This window comes from Lethenteron reissneri, chromosome 36 (genome assembly GCF_015708825.2).
Source record: "Lethenteron reissneri isolate LAM-NWPU_2019-01 chromosome 36, ASM1570882v1, whole genome shotgun sequence".
Taxonomy (NCBI): Eukaryota; Metazoa; Chordata; class Hyperoartia; order Petromyzontiformes; family Petromyzontidae; genus Lethenteron; species Lethenteron reissneri.
In genome coordinates, this window is record NC_083814.1 from 4,957,437 (window position 1) to 4,972,764 (window position 15,328).

The 15,328-nt window shown below is 42.7% G+C and overlaps 1 protein-coding gene and 2 long non-coding RNA genes across 3 annotated transcripts in view; 2 read left to right on the top strand and 1 right to left on the bottom strand.

Annotated features, from left to right (window-relative positions):
* Positions 1 to 15,328, bottom strand: part of LOC133351033 (calmodulin-binding transcription activator 2-like) — a 615,463-nt gene that overhangs the window by 96,025 nt on the left and 504,110 nt on the right.
* Positions 1 to 15,328, top strand: part of LOC133351037 (uncharacterized) — a 61,559-nt gene that overhangs the window by 7,932 nt on the left and 38,299 nt on the right. The window lies entirely within an intron of this gene.
* Positions 296 to 1,233, top strand: LOC133351039 (uncharacterized). The gene is made up of 3 exons (XR_009756143.1): positions 296 to 502; positions 842 to 896; positions 1,156 to 1,233. It is a non-coding gene; the product is annotated as an uncharacterized LOC133351039 (long non-coding RNA).

Consider the following 15,328-nt stretch of genomic DNA (forward strand, 5'->3'; position numbering starts at 1 on the left):
GCTGCTGTACATTTCCACGTGATAAGCCACTTCGTTGAGCTATCATTTGTTGCAAGGTCACTTCTGAAAATGAGCTATATAGCTCAGTGGGCCTTACCTGGTAAAACAATAGTTCATCAGTAGTTTACACACGCCGAAACACAAACTGTGCGACCAGTTTAAGCCAAGAACTCTGGTGGCCATCGCTGCTGAGAGCGACAACCGCGTGTCTGTGTGTCTCGGTGCGCGCGCGTGTGCGCCGGTCGCCGTGACGCCCGCGTTTAGTTTATCCCCAGGTGGATGGGTACATGGCGCACCACCCACGTAGCACGGCCTCGGCTTGCGCCATGGGGGGGTTGACGAGTCACACGCGGTCGACTCAGCTTCAAATGAGTACCTGGGGTGGTGTGTAAACATCACCACTGGGGAGACAAAGGCGGCAGGGCATAGTGTTGGCCACCCACCCTCTTGTGTGCCGTGATGGTCCTTCATACGGTGCTCGATAACAGCAATTGCCCCAAAGGTCTGTAAAGACTACACGGGGGATCTTTTTCTCTGTCCATCAAATGTCTTCACGGGGTCGCAGATAAAATAAACTCGTGTTGTTGGCCAAGCTTCACTATTCATCAAAAACCCTACAAAACACACTACTACCAAACCGATTGAGATGTGGAAGAGATAATTTTAAAATGGTCTGATCAAGTGGAACATATCTTGAGAGTTTTATTGTTACCTTTCAGCCGACTCAGAAAAAAAAATGTTTTCGCAATAACTTAACCAGCATTGTTCAAAGCACAAACAACAGTGCATTGTGCAATAAAATCCATTCAACATTTAAACACACATTTTTTTTATCTTACAGATAATCTTTTTCAGCCTCGGCTGATAAGCTACACTTGGCGAATTGCACGAATGAGGTGGGTGTGGACCGTGAGATGGCATGACACGATACTATTTTAGTGTTACCAATGGAGCATAGTGGCACAAATTAAACTTCTCAGCGCACCTGCGGGTACAGCGACGTGGCGCATCCTGGTGGGGTAGTCACTTCGTGCCACTGCCAAACGTTGCGCAACAAGGCGGGTGACCAAGTTGGCAGCGTCGCCTGACTGCGTTGGTGCCGACACCACCCCACGTGACCTTGGTTGCTCACATCTTTCTTTTTCCTCCCCAAAGGAAACGTCCATGATGCTCTAGGTTGGTGCACGTACCAACTGCCCAACCGCCATTCACAACCGGCAGTCAAACGCAAGTAGCACAACAGCATAGTGCATCGCCCGCCCGACACGGTTACTCGGGTTGCACGGTTGTTACTAGGGTTGCATGGTTACTGGGTTGCCACGGTTACTGGGTTGCCTCGGTTACTCGGGTTGCACGGTTGTTACTAGATTTGCATGGTTACTGGGTTGCCATGGTTACTGGGTTGCCACGGTTACTAGGGTTGCACGGTTGTTACTAGGTTTGCGTGGTTACTGGGTTGCCACAGTTACTGGGTTGCCACGGTTACTCGGGTTTCACGGTTGTTACTAGGGTTGCGTGGTTACTGGGTTGCCACGGTTACTGGGTTGCCACGGTTACTCGGGTTGCACGGTTGTTACTAGGTTTGCGTGGTTACTGGGTTGCCACGGTTACTGGGTTGCCACAGTTACTCGGGTTGCACGGTTGTTACTAGGTTTGCGTGGTTACTGGGTTGCCACGGTTACTGGGTTGCCACGGTTACTAGGGTTGCCACCTTTCGTGTTTTTTTTTTCTCAGGGACGTCCTCCTGTTGAGCTGGCAGCTGTCACGGGAAATCCGTAAAGTCTTCCCGGGATATTAAAAGTTGGGATTATTGCCAATTGAGCAATGATAACCCATCGAAGAAAATGTAATTGCGTGCCGTTCTCCCCTGTGCCGCTTTTTGTGAGATATGCTTCTTCCAACAATGTTCCGGTCTTGTTGCATATCCAAGGAGGCAACCCTACATGGTACACACTTGCATGCATGCATGCATATTGAACCTACACAATACCGTCCATGGATTATTACATCTCATCCATTACGATAATTGTTCAAATGGAACACTACATGCTGAGAGTTCCCTAGTTTGTGAACTATATTCCCAATCATATAAAACCAATTTTCAACGTGTTAAAATTGTTAAATTATTCTCAAAAGACTTATTTTCATTGTGAAATGTCCCCGTGAAATATGTCCGTAGAAAAAAAAATATCTAATCCTGAAATTTAATTAGGATTAGACGATATTCGCATGACTTTCATAGGAAATGCTTATTCTAACTCAACTGCCTTCAGTGTAATCTACACTTCTGTGTGCTTCTCTAGTTATAAACACATTCTATTTTACACGTTTGTGCTTTCTGCAGCTACATTTCAATAAGGGGGAGACGTGTGTTTATGGAAAATACCTATACCCCCCCCACCGCCCCATTATAACCACAATTAAAATACTTTCCTTAAATAATTCAGATGAAGCCTTGAGCGCATAACTTGACGGGACTGAGGATGACTGCATGAGACCGTGTGTATGTTTTGCATAGCAGGAGCGGTGGTGTCGCGGTTAACGTGCTGCACTACGAACCCGGTGACCCGAATATTCAATTCCCACTCATGGCTACCAACACCAGTGACGATTATCTGAACCGGTCCTTGGGCCTCCCCTAGGTCAACTCAGCCTCAAATGAGTACCTGGTGCGTTGTGTAAAACATCGCCACTGGGTGAGACAAAGGCGGTCGGGCGTGGTGCTGGCTACCCACCCCCTCGTGTGCCATGCCGACTTTCATAGGTGCTCGCTAACAGCACTTGCCCCAACAGTCTGTATACAGGCTATACGAGGGGTATTTTGTCTTTGCTTGGCGTGGCCCTGTTCCATCCAGCTCGACCGACGTGTTTTAGGGTTCTTCTGCGCGCTGCTTCGGCACAATGTTCCACGTCTCGCTCTACTTACTGCATACCGATGTTATGTCAAATCTTCGCCATTTATTCATTCTACATTGCCCACATGTGCTTTTGATGTACAAAAGAACAGTTTTTGTTCTGGTCTTGGGAGTTCATGAAAGGTATTCGTATCTTTGTTTCATTTAAATTGTTGCAAATAAAGAACAAATAACATTGGAGCAGATTTTATGAAGCTTTTGTTATGGGCTTTGTGACAAATAATAGCCACGCATAATATCGTATTAATGTGATGCTTGCGCTACTGCCACCACATTGGCCTGGGTGAAAATTTGCGATGGTTGGTGTCCCCAGAGCTCATATGCTTGCAAGTACCTCTTCCCGCACCGTGCAAAAGCAGACTACGTAGTAGCATCACATGCTCGTGGTCCACGGACGGCCCTGTGTAGTAACATGGCGTGCGCCTGTTGACACTAACAATGCTATTGATGATGGGTCATGAATGCTTAGTGGCGTCCTTAAATCAGAGAGAGCCCTTGTCCTGAAGCCACCTTGAAGTGTTTAATAGCCAGCTGGCTGGGTGGCAGCGTGGCTGCTCGAACGCTTATTTCTCACGATAGGAAAGTTGCGGGTTCAAGTTCTGGTCAGGATCAATTGAGCCTCCATCAGTGCTCTCCTCGGCGATCGATAAAAAAAACGCTTTTTGTAAAAGTCACCAGTGGCCGTGCTATGGAGAGGCTGGCTCCCCGCCATGAGAGTACGGAATTCTCGTCGTCGTCGTGAATGCCGTCGTCGTTTTATTTATACAGCGCCTCACACCTGCACGGCAAATCTCGAGGCGCTAGCTCAAGAACTCGCAGCCATCAGAGGATGAGCGCTGGGTGCATTACTTATTTAAGCAATGGGACACTGACTCATTCAGGTTTTTTTTTTATCTATTCAGCTTGCGAGTCAACACTTGAAAGCATATACATATTTGTGGCAATCGGCATCCACGATCAAACCTCAACTTCGCCCCGTCGACCCTCAGAGAGGAGCGGTGGCAACGTGTTACATGAATAAGAGATAGTGCAGCATTTAAAACTTGCGACACAAACGCAAGCCCACCCAGCTCCTTAAGCTATCTTTTTATCATATTCAACAACATCGCTTGTAGGCATGCGCCCCCTATAAAGATGGGTGCGCAGAGGTAACAGAAGTCAGATCAGGTGGCAGCGGACACGTTCGCGCTTGTGAATGCAATGGCGCAACATTACATAAAGAGAGAGATGCCATCTCGGTGTCATCACCACAATCCGTGCCAACTAAGTACAAAGACCCCCCGTGTAGCCTTAACAGACTGTTGGGGCAAGTGCTGTTAGCGAGGAGCACCTATGAAGGCCGGCATGGCACACGAGGGGGTGGGTGGCCAGCACCACGTCCGGCCGCCTTCGTCTCCCCAGTGGCGATGTTTACACACCACACCAGGTACTCATTTGAGGTAGAGTCAACCTAGGGGATGCCCAGAACCGGTTCAAATATTCGCCACTGTTTTTGGTCGTGAGCGGCAATTGAGCACTAAGTACGGCCACATTTTCAGCAGCACGAGGACTCGTGGATATTAAGCTGCACTGGCCTTCCATTGGAACTATGTGATTAATATATATACATACCTGTCAACCCATACGGTTTACCCATATTCTTGTACAGGGAAATTGAGTTTTCAGGTCCATACGGCGCACAGCCATTTCAATAAGGGCAAACAAATGTTGTCTATTTGTTCGTGATTTATAAGGCTGACCAAAAAGGTGTGAATTGGTAGGCATGATAAGGGGTTGACAGGTATGTATCTATGTATTGCACACACATAGGGGTGTATAAGATACAAAAGCGAAGCCTAGGAGTATAATATTAAACTTAACCTTCACACCACAAAGTAGTGTCACTTTGTAGGCTGGGCAAGCTGAGGATAGCCAAGCAGTGACCAGCAGGTCGTGGTTCATGCCTGGAGTCCACAGACGTGGGAGGCAGGGTGGAAGCTGCACGTGAGACACCCTTCTGCAGGAAAATGAGGTGAATGCTGGGAACAGTGAATAAAGTCGGTTGTTTTAAGCCTCGAGCTCTCCCCATGTGTGTGGGTTTCTCCAGAAGCTCTGGTTTCTTCCACGTGTAGAAAAACAACCGAAAAGTGAACTCGCCAAGTATCTTACAGCAGGACCCGACTGCAAAAATAAGGACCAGCGAGATTTCCCAAGATGAATGTGCAACCACATATACTGGCGAAAAGGAGAATTGCCAGACCAGAAATAATGCTACGTATTTAATTTTTTTTGGAGACAAGCTAGAGTATTAAAACGTAACATAGATGAGCACATTGATACCCAATATGACAAAATCTAGGCCACTTTTGGAGAACAAGGTTGTTATGAGCGGGCATGCCGGAACTCTAGACATCAATAATTGGGTAAATACCCAAAAGTGTGCATTTGTATATAGAGAGAACAGTATATATGGATAACCCAATATAAATATACCACTGTAGACAAAACTCGTTAACTACCTTGCCTGGTATACAGGAGGCCGTCGGTTCGATCCCGACCCTGACACCTGTAGATCTGGGGCCTCTGGTTTTTCACTCCACATTCAGAAACATGCGTTTAGAATATTTGGCTGCTATACATTTCCACATGATAAGCCACTTCGTTGAGCTGTCATTTGTGGACAGCTTCCTTCTGAAAAAGAGCTATGTAGCTCAGTGGGCCTTACCTGGTAAAGTAAAAAAAGTGTGTTGATATAGTTTAGTTTTATATAATGCAAACTGCCTCCTGGAAGTTCATAATCTCAGCAGCATTGATTCAGTACATGCAAAATTCTGGCCTGGTTTTTACACCCAGTGTCTCATCAACAGAGTCAGACTTGCTTAAATCAATACTGATGAACTGCCAGAAAAATTAGCAGCATATTAAGCAACAATTAAAGCATATGCTTGGGAACAGCTGGCAGTTATCCACTCCCATTGCAAAAACTACCCCTTTCAACTTCACCTCGACATCTTAAAGCACATCCCCTAGACCCCCCCCCCCCAGTTTGTTCCATAGGCCATGACCTTGTGAAGTGATGACGGAAAGTTTGGGGTCAAACTAAACCAATGCCTGACTGGCCCCACCGTGGCTTGCGTTTATTATATTTAGTCACACGCGGTAGCTGGCTCGACTGTCGTTGCTCAACACGTGCATGTACATATAGCATGCAGTGGGCCACGTGCCATCATGTACTGCTTTCAAATGAGTTGAGCGAAAAATACTGGGCAAGTAACCCCAATGTTCAACACTGATGTAACAGCCAAGACACCGGGCATAGAAACACTATGCTTGAAACGAGCAAAATGCACCCATTGAGAATTTAAGAACAATGGTCAACACAAGTAAACAGAATGTTATCTGTCCAAAGTACGTTAACTTGAGTCTCTAGATTTTGGCAGTAGAAAAAAAAAATCTATTTGATGTACACTTAGTGCATAGAATAAAGACGGGACAACGGGGAAAAATTGGTTTGTGTTCTGCACTCAAGGTTAACGAGTCATAACACCTCTGGCTGACACATACAATGGCCTCTAACGATGATCACAGGTGTAGCCGTTGCCATTGGAGACCAGGTTAAAGATGCAGTGTGTGTGCTTGGCGTACGCTAGAACACTCACCCGCTCTCAGACAAAGCCACTGTTGACGGAACCCACAGACGACGAGGGAAATTAAGTGATAGCAAAGGGAAATAAACATGAGGTTAAGCTTTAAGTTTTGGCCAATTACATTGCCTCATCATGTTCATGTCAATTCAATTGCTGAGCAGTTTGTTTGAGTATTGAAAAAGGGACAAAGAAATTGCTGACACGACTTTACAAAATATCTGCAATTGCAAACAAAATTGTCTGCTCGAGCGTGAATCGTGGCCCATTAATGTGATGAATTGAACAGTATCGGCAAAGCTGCATTGGCACTTTTATATTGCGAGCAAAAGTACACAAAAAACAAGCAGCATTAAAGTGAGGCTCAGGAGTTATCCGTATTTGCACTGTCGTGAATAACACTACCTTAAAATTAAAATATATAATTATAAGAGCTGACGTTTTGCACAATAGCCCTCTATGTGCTATGAAGAAGGGCCATTATTAAATATTTTCTTCTTTTAATGCCACAGTGTTATTGATAATTTGTTTTGAAATTTCTTTCCTTACTTGTGCTCGTGGGCTCCACTGCCAAAGTGGCATCACCAACTAATTTGTAGGTACACTTTGATTTTTGGAGCCTTCTCCATCCAAGGATACAAACTCACGTGAGCGAACGTCTTTCTGCAATTTAACACGTAGGCTTTCGCGACCAATGTTATTCATAATCAACGTTTTTGGGTTTAGATCGCGTTATTTATAAATGTGTCGTAACCCTCCACCACCCGACACGGCCAATCAGTAAAAAAGTGTCCCGTTGACAAAAGACAAATAGTTCACTGCTTTAGCCCACCGGTGTGTTGAAGCCACAACATTTACAATTTTCTGCAAGCTCACTTGGCAAAAAACGCCAGTGGCCTCAGAGCACTAGAATTACCATCGGTCACCAGTGAAAATGCTTCATCAATATGACTGCGAAAACATTGAAATATACCGCAATGTTACATCAAAAGTGATGCACCTATGCTCATTTATAATTCTATTGTTGGGTTAACGTCGTTTAAAGTATGTCAATTAAACTGGCCTTTCTAACTCCCAAATTCTGGCCGTTTACCCCTGTTCTGTTTATTTTCTATCCATACACGCCTTGAGACTTACTGCGATGAAATTCACCTTGCAAGCATAAATTATGATTATGTTTCATAATTAAGGTTTGTGGATTAGATCGCGTTTATTATTCGAGCAATAACCCTCCACTACCCGACAAAGCCAAACAAATCAAGTCGCCACGTGGGTACATTTTGGCAAGACTCTTTTCAGGGGGGTCCTGGATTTGGATGTTTCGCCAGTCACTTCTTTTAATGAGTGTTGTGCATGTTGTAGGAAATCACATTACCAGGAGAAAACCCATATGTACATGCTGTTAAGAAGGGGCATTACCCCGCAACGTCGCCTATAAATATTTGCAGTAGCATCACCAAATAATTCATATACTGTATATAAATGGATAATACACAGAGATGAGATCACAAATCTATTAACGGTATCTGCCATCTTTGGGCCACTGTGTGGCCCCAGAGTTCGTGAGTTTTTTCCAAATATATGTGCTCCACCACAACTCTTGCCTCCGATGCAGCGATTGCTGGTATGTACAACCACGCTCGGCTCGACGATGTAGTTCAATAAACTACACAAAGACTAAGGCAAGATCGGTTACGTTGATACTTTCAACTTTAGGTTAACGAACACATGGAGAGGTCCACAGTGTTACATATAACAGTGATTATCCCACTTGTAATGAATGCCTTACTCAAGTGTACGTAGGTGATGGGATGCATCCAGTTGAAGACCTCTGAAGTAAGCCTAATTATTTGTAAAGCCATCGTGATAATCGCAAAGTGTGTGACGATAAAACACGAGCCAAAGTCACACGTTAGATATTAATGTTGCAAATCAACGCAACGCGTTTAAATCAAGCAAAGTTATTTTAGGCGATACGGACATTTAATATCCACGAGCAAATGCATGCTCCTCCCCCCTGCCCCCCCTGTCCACGGGGGGCTGAAAGTTTCTCTGTTAAAAGACACCACTGCTTCAAATCATTCCTGGCAGCAGCAGCAGCAGGAACAGCAGGTGTGGTATGAACTCACAAGGCCTCCGGTCCGCAAGCAGCCTTTGGTGACAATAGCCCGAGTGAACATAAGCAAGATGGGCAACATAGAAAATAAATGGCACGTGGCCATCAACCTGCTCTCCTCCAACCTCACAGCAGGCAGTTAAACGAAGATATTAAATATTAGATTGGGTTTTTTGTTGTCGTCCACTAACACACGTGATTTTGGGCGCAATGGTTTTTGTTGCGATCGTGCTAATTGATATTGCAGGAATGCTACGAGTCAAGGGTCAAAGATCACTCATTCATGGTTACAAGCATTTCACCGACTTATTAATTCAGTAAGTGTAATGTTATTGTAGTAATCACAATGTTGTGTTCGGTGTAAAAGCAGTGTCGAGAATGCGTTTAACGTTTTGATAGATGCTGAAAGCATAAGCCAGGTAGAAAAAGTTTCATTTGTTGGGACCTTAGTGTGAATAGATAAAAAAAATGCATCATAATCTGAAGCCAACGTTTGTATGAAAAATGTCCTTGCATGCCTAAGCATTACAAATTATCACAAGCATCCTTCAACTTAATGAAAAAATAAACGTAAAAAGACATACAAGAAAAACAATCTACACTAACCTCTCATGAAAGAAAACGTTTTATTTTACATTAGAAGATTCATGATTAATTATTACTACTGTGCATACCTTGATTTGAAGCTTTCGTGACTGCAGGGATCCACATTCTTTGGTTCTTTCGGTAAAGTCACGTAGGTATAAAATATAATCAAATAGATCACGACGTTTCGAGCGCAACACAAGCGTCCGTCATCAGGTGGGAAAGCATGCTACGGGACTTTACTGAAATAACCAAAGAGTATTTATATATAATACCAACACTTTATTGGGGCATGCTCAACGAAGGATGATGACTAAAGAACCCACGTGCTTAAAGAGTTGCAGTCATTTTTTAAGTTACATCGAGCGCTCAGCCAGGGTTGCAATCGACCGATGCACACCTTTCACTGTTTGTTTATCAGAAGTATTGTTACTATCGTAATTAGCCAACACTTAGATAATCCATAATCAACGTTTTTGGGTTAGATCGCGTTATTTATAAATGTGTCGTAACCCTCCACCACCCGACACGGCCAATCAGCAAAAAAGTGTTACGTTGACAAAAGACAAATAGTTCACTGCTTTAGCCCACCGGTGTGTTGAAGCGCAAAACCACAACATTTACAAAATTGTAAATGTTGTGGTTTTGTAATGTGGTTTTGTAATGTGGTTTCGCGCTTCAACACACCGGTGAACTATTTGTCTTTTGTCAACGTGACACTTTTTTGCTGATTGGCCGTGTCGGGTGGTGGAGGGTTACGACACATTTATAAATAATGCGATCTAACCAAAAAACTTTATTATGAATAATATTGGTCGCGAAAGCCTGCTACGTGTTAAACTTAGATAATCATTGGCTTACCCCATGAGGATACTAGAGTTTATATGAAGTTTTGGCTGTGTGTGTGTGGGGTTTCATATTTTAAGATATACACATGTAAAAGTGTTTCTGGTAAAGTATCGTGAAATTCAGGACTTAGTGAGAATGTACGTGATACATAATAGAGGGGGGTTTTTTGGTTAGATCGCGTAACCCAAAAAAAATCTATCATGGATAATAATGGTCGCGAAAGTCTACGTGTTAAACCGTACGTGATACTACGTTCAACCGACAAAACTAGTTGCCAATTGCATGCCTTCGGTTGCACGCGCACAGCGTGTGCACAAATGAGAGGCAGTCCAAACGCTTTGAGAATGGAACATTATTACTGTCTCACTGACGATGCATCGTGATTTATTTCCATAACATCATGCAGTCATACAAACATTAAAAAACACTCGTAAAAAGTTCGTGCCAGGCCATCGGTGTCAATGGCATGCAATGTTAACAATGCAAAGTCTGAAATTAGAATGCGTATAAGAATGTTGAAACATAATAGGAGCAAAAGGGCACAGTTGAGTAATGCAGATTTTTCCAGGGAGCTGCCAAGCATTTAGATGTGCCGTGTATTATTTAATGCATTAAGTATGCAACAGTGTGACCTTGCTTATTAATGTCCTTTACTACTCGAGAACACGTGTCCGGGTCAAAAGAGCTTGTCACCACTCATGGCATTAAGTGGACCTTCGATTACAGTGTGTGCACGTCTATTTGTGAACTCACAAAAACTCTGAATGCTCGTGTCAAGTTTTATGTATACATTTCTATATAAAAAGGAGTTAGAAAAAAATAAACGAACTTGTTGGGGCAAGTACTGTCAGCGGGCGGGTGGGGAGAGGGCAAGGGGGGTGACAGTCTTTGTTGTGCCTCTGCCCATTTGGCCGTTCGCTCCAGTCACCGGCCAAATGCGCATTTGTTTGGTAATTTGGTTCTGCAATCGAGCGGCCTCATACCGTACGCAACTCAAATTAGCCGCTGGCAGATTGAAGGGGAGATTTTAGGTTCACGCTGAGTGAGGATGCAGCTCAGGTCCAGCTAAGCGGGCAACTATCCAGTTGCCCCAATGGCTCAATCCAGCCCTGCCTGACATCACGGTATCGCTAGTGATGTCCGCGTGCCGACGTGGAGCGGTGGCTCAGTGGGTTAGCGCACTGCGCCGTGAAACCAGCCGATCGTAGTTGGATTCCAGTCGACCGCTCCATCTTATGTAAATACGTAAATATTCACGTAACATAAGGCCTAGACCAGGGGTCGGCAACCTACGGCTCCGGAGCCGCATGCGGCTCTTTACGGGCTGCTTCTTGACGATATGTACGTATGTACAGTATCTACTCAGATGCATTGCGGCTCTTGAAATACTGAATTTTGTACCGAATTGGAAAGAAATGGCTCTTCTTGTTATTTTGGTTGCTGACCCCTGGCCTAGGGGGAATGTGACTTTGCCAACTTCTCTGTAGGCGATGCGGGTGGCCAGGAATGCTACAAGTGTGGGAACTCTGTGCTGTTATCACATGCACACTACAAACCATAAAATGGATCTGACCGCAGGGAGAAAAGTAAAAACGACGGTATATATGGATGCAAATTTACGCAAGGTTAAAAATAATGTAGACATTTCTGGTTTCAGTTCTGCCGATTATAAACAGACTGGAACTCATCAGATTTGCACCATGTTGGCAAAGGGCGTATCCAAATCAACGAGGAGATAAAGAAATACATTTTAAAAGGTGCACATTTCTCCGTTTGCAATCATACGTGGTAGTGCCACTTCCGATGACGGACAAGAAAGCCAGGGAAATGCCGAGCGACATTTATTTGGTTCATTACTTAGGTAATAAAATGTTATTTCACACGTGTATAATTAGCAACAAACACGAGTTGTATGGTCATTTCAGTTCGTTTGTCTTAGTTAGCTTGTCTCAGCTTGTCTTTAAAAAATGTGTTACAATGCCTCGTTAAGTTTGAATTAAAATTACGTTGGATGTAGGTTTACAGCCAGTTTTTTAATCAATCCCTAAACACCGTGCGAGCCGTGGTGGGGATTGTTTGACTCTACTTGACTACGTCGATCATTGTAGGGTCAGGTGGAGGGTGGCAAAGCTGGGGAGCATGCAAGTTCACATTTAACATTGGTGTTTTGCTGCACCGCCACCTTGCGTCCACCAAATTAATGCGTTTTCATACACGTAGCCCTCTAAGGTTACATATACAATGTGTGTTTTGAGAATTCCAGGCAACAATTATATGCACTCATATCGGATGTTATTAAGTTTAGGGCCATCTGTTGTATGATACAAAAATAAGCCCACAGAGAGTTGTAATTTATAATCATATTTCTACAAAAGAAAAAAACCCCGCTTTCTTTCATTCGACGGCTGTGATAAATGTTGGGAGGCGAGCGGGTGGACAGTGGGTTCAGCGCACTGTGCTACGACCGCCGTGTAACCTGAGTTAGATTCCCAGCCACGGCTGTCATCAGTGGCGAGTGACGTCTGAATTGGTCCTGGGTCCACCCTAAACTCCCTTTCACAAACTCGCACTGACCAGCGTGGTGAAGTATGGCAAAAACAGAACCCTCACCATCGAAATGGTGTGGAGAGGCTTTCATCCAGCAGAGACCTTTAGCATATTTGTAAATGCATCTGTATAAACGACAATTTTGCTTCCACAGTCCATTATTTTGACATTGCTGATGTTCATGTATGAAGTAAGTAAATATTATTTCAACAATGGTGTTTTTCTGCAACTGGGGGTGGAAAAATACGAGGGATATTTATTGTCCATTGAGTCAAGTCGGAAAAAAATACTATCAGTGCCAATCCTGCCTATATGGACACCATATAGAGACCATGTAACTAAATCGTAATTTATTTAAATATATGTTTCAATTTAACATGTTCTGCTTTCATTTCATGTATGCATTTTAAATGGCTCGATGTCTTTGATTTGAAATATAATAGTTCAATTGTTTTGATGCATTAAATTCGAGTTTATCCAGATGTACATTGCGAGCCTCTGCTGCTAAGCAAACATCCTCGTTTCTCCACTTTTTTACCTGCCGGATAAATAAATAAACTAAACACACTACAGTATTTAGCAACGTCAAATAAACATACTGCGACTATAACGATCATACTATTGTTTTTGTTCTATAGTAAATGTATTGTAGAACAAATATTCGCATGTAACTTTGAAGGTCTTTTGTAACTGATATGCGTATGTAGTTATTTAATACACTGATGGGTGCATACAAAACCACAGTTGGAATGTAATGGAAATTATAGACTGTATATCGAAAAAAGGAATGCACTAAGAAAATTAATTGTGAGCACAATCAAACTATAACATCATGATGTTCACTCGACAAGAAATTCTGACACAAAGCAGTATGCATTACGAAACAAATGTTACAAAAGCCATGGATATTTGAAATGATTTAAACACCACGTCTGGAGCACACTTAAGTCTACATTTAAGTAAAATAAACTCGATTATCAATCATGATTACATTCATTAGCACAAAGATGTATACACTATCGCATGTTATTTATTCATTTATAAATCTTGCCAGGTTCAAATGGACAGCTGGAATGAGTTACGGACATTTTGAAATTAAAATTAAGCTTACTTTACACACAGCTGGGTGGCTTAAAGTGCAGACATAACTTCCAAAAGCTATTGCGTGGAGTTAGCTCCATAGAAGTCCCGCCTGAATTCGTGTCTGCATAGATCTGTACACCGATATGTCCATATCTGTCATGACCACTTAAGTCCGTGCATTGCCCAGAGTAACGGCTTGCTTCTTCGTCGTTGTCACAGTTAAACACTACAACTACCAACTAGGGCAAACCAAATGTACAGAGAGTTAAAACAGAGGAATTGAGCAGCGGTGAAGCCCCTTGGCATACTCTTTCCAATAAATCACAGTCTTTGGTTCTTTCGCTAAAGTCACGTAGGTAAAAAATAATTTCTACCTACGTGACTTTACCGAAATAACCAAATAGTATCGATTCCTGCAGTCACGAAAGCTTCAAATCAAGATATGCACAATAGCAATAATTAATCATGAATCTTCTAATGTAATATAAAACGTTTTCTTTTACAAGAGGTTAGTATAGATTGTTTTTCTTGTATGTCTTTTTACGTTATTTTTTTTATGAAGTTAAAGGATGCTTGTGACCATTTGTAATACTTGGTCATGCAAGGACATGTTTCATACAAACGTTGGCTTCAGGTTACATAAGCGTCTTTTTATCTATTCAGACTAAGGTCCCAAAAAAGGAACCTTTTTCTACCTGGCTTTTGCATTCATCATCTATCAAAACGCAAAAAGCATTCTCGACACTGCTTTGACACCGAACACAACATTGTGATTACTACAATAACATTACACTTACTGAGTTAATAAGTCGGTAAAATGCTTGTAACCATGAATGAGTGATCTTTGACTCTTGACTCGATGCATTCTAGCAATATCATTTAGCACGACGATTGTAACAAAAACCATTGCGCCCAAAATCACGTGTGTTAGTGGACGACAACGAAAAACCCAATCTAATATTTAATATCTTCGTTTAACTGTCTGTTGTGAGGTTAGAGGAGAGCAGGTTGATGGCCACGTAGGTATAAAATAACATATAACTACGTGACTTTACCGAAAGAACCAAAGAGTATGGATTCCTGCAGTCACGAAAGCTTCAAATCAAGAATAAATCATAAATCCAATACAATTAAATGTGCATGGCATTAGTATCTGTAACATGAGCAATTGAAACAATACGCTGTTTACTTAGTTGTGACACTCGTTACAAAGTAGACAGATGCCCAAGCACATCACAATTAAGCCTGATTCACACACACATACACACAACCAGATTTGTAAACAAAAAGCTCCAACAAGAATGAGAACGATGATGTTCGAAATTAATAAGGTTTTTAAGGGTGCTCAACGATAAATTCGAATTTGCACTGGGGTGTGAATTTAACTTAATCTCATACAAAACCTATGAAATCTCTGCAACAATTGGGGCACGTTAATGTGAGTGTTTCATAACAAGTTCAAGCCAAGTTCAAGCCAACATGATTATCACACTATCAAGAAACTATAAACAATAATCCTTTGTGTTTTGATATTCCGCCTACAATCACGGATAAATAGCATGGTGGAATAGAGGCATACAGCAAACATAATTCGTAAATTATTAAATTCA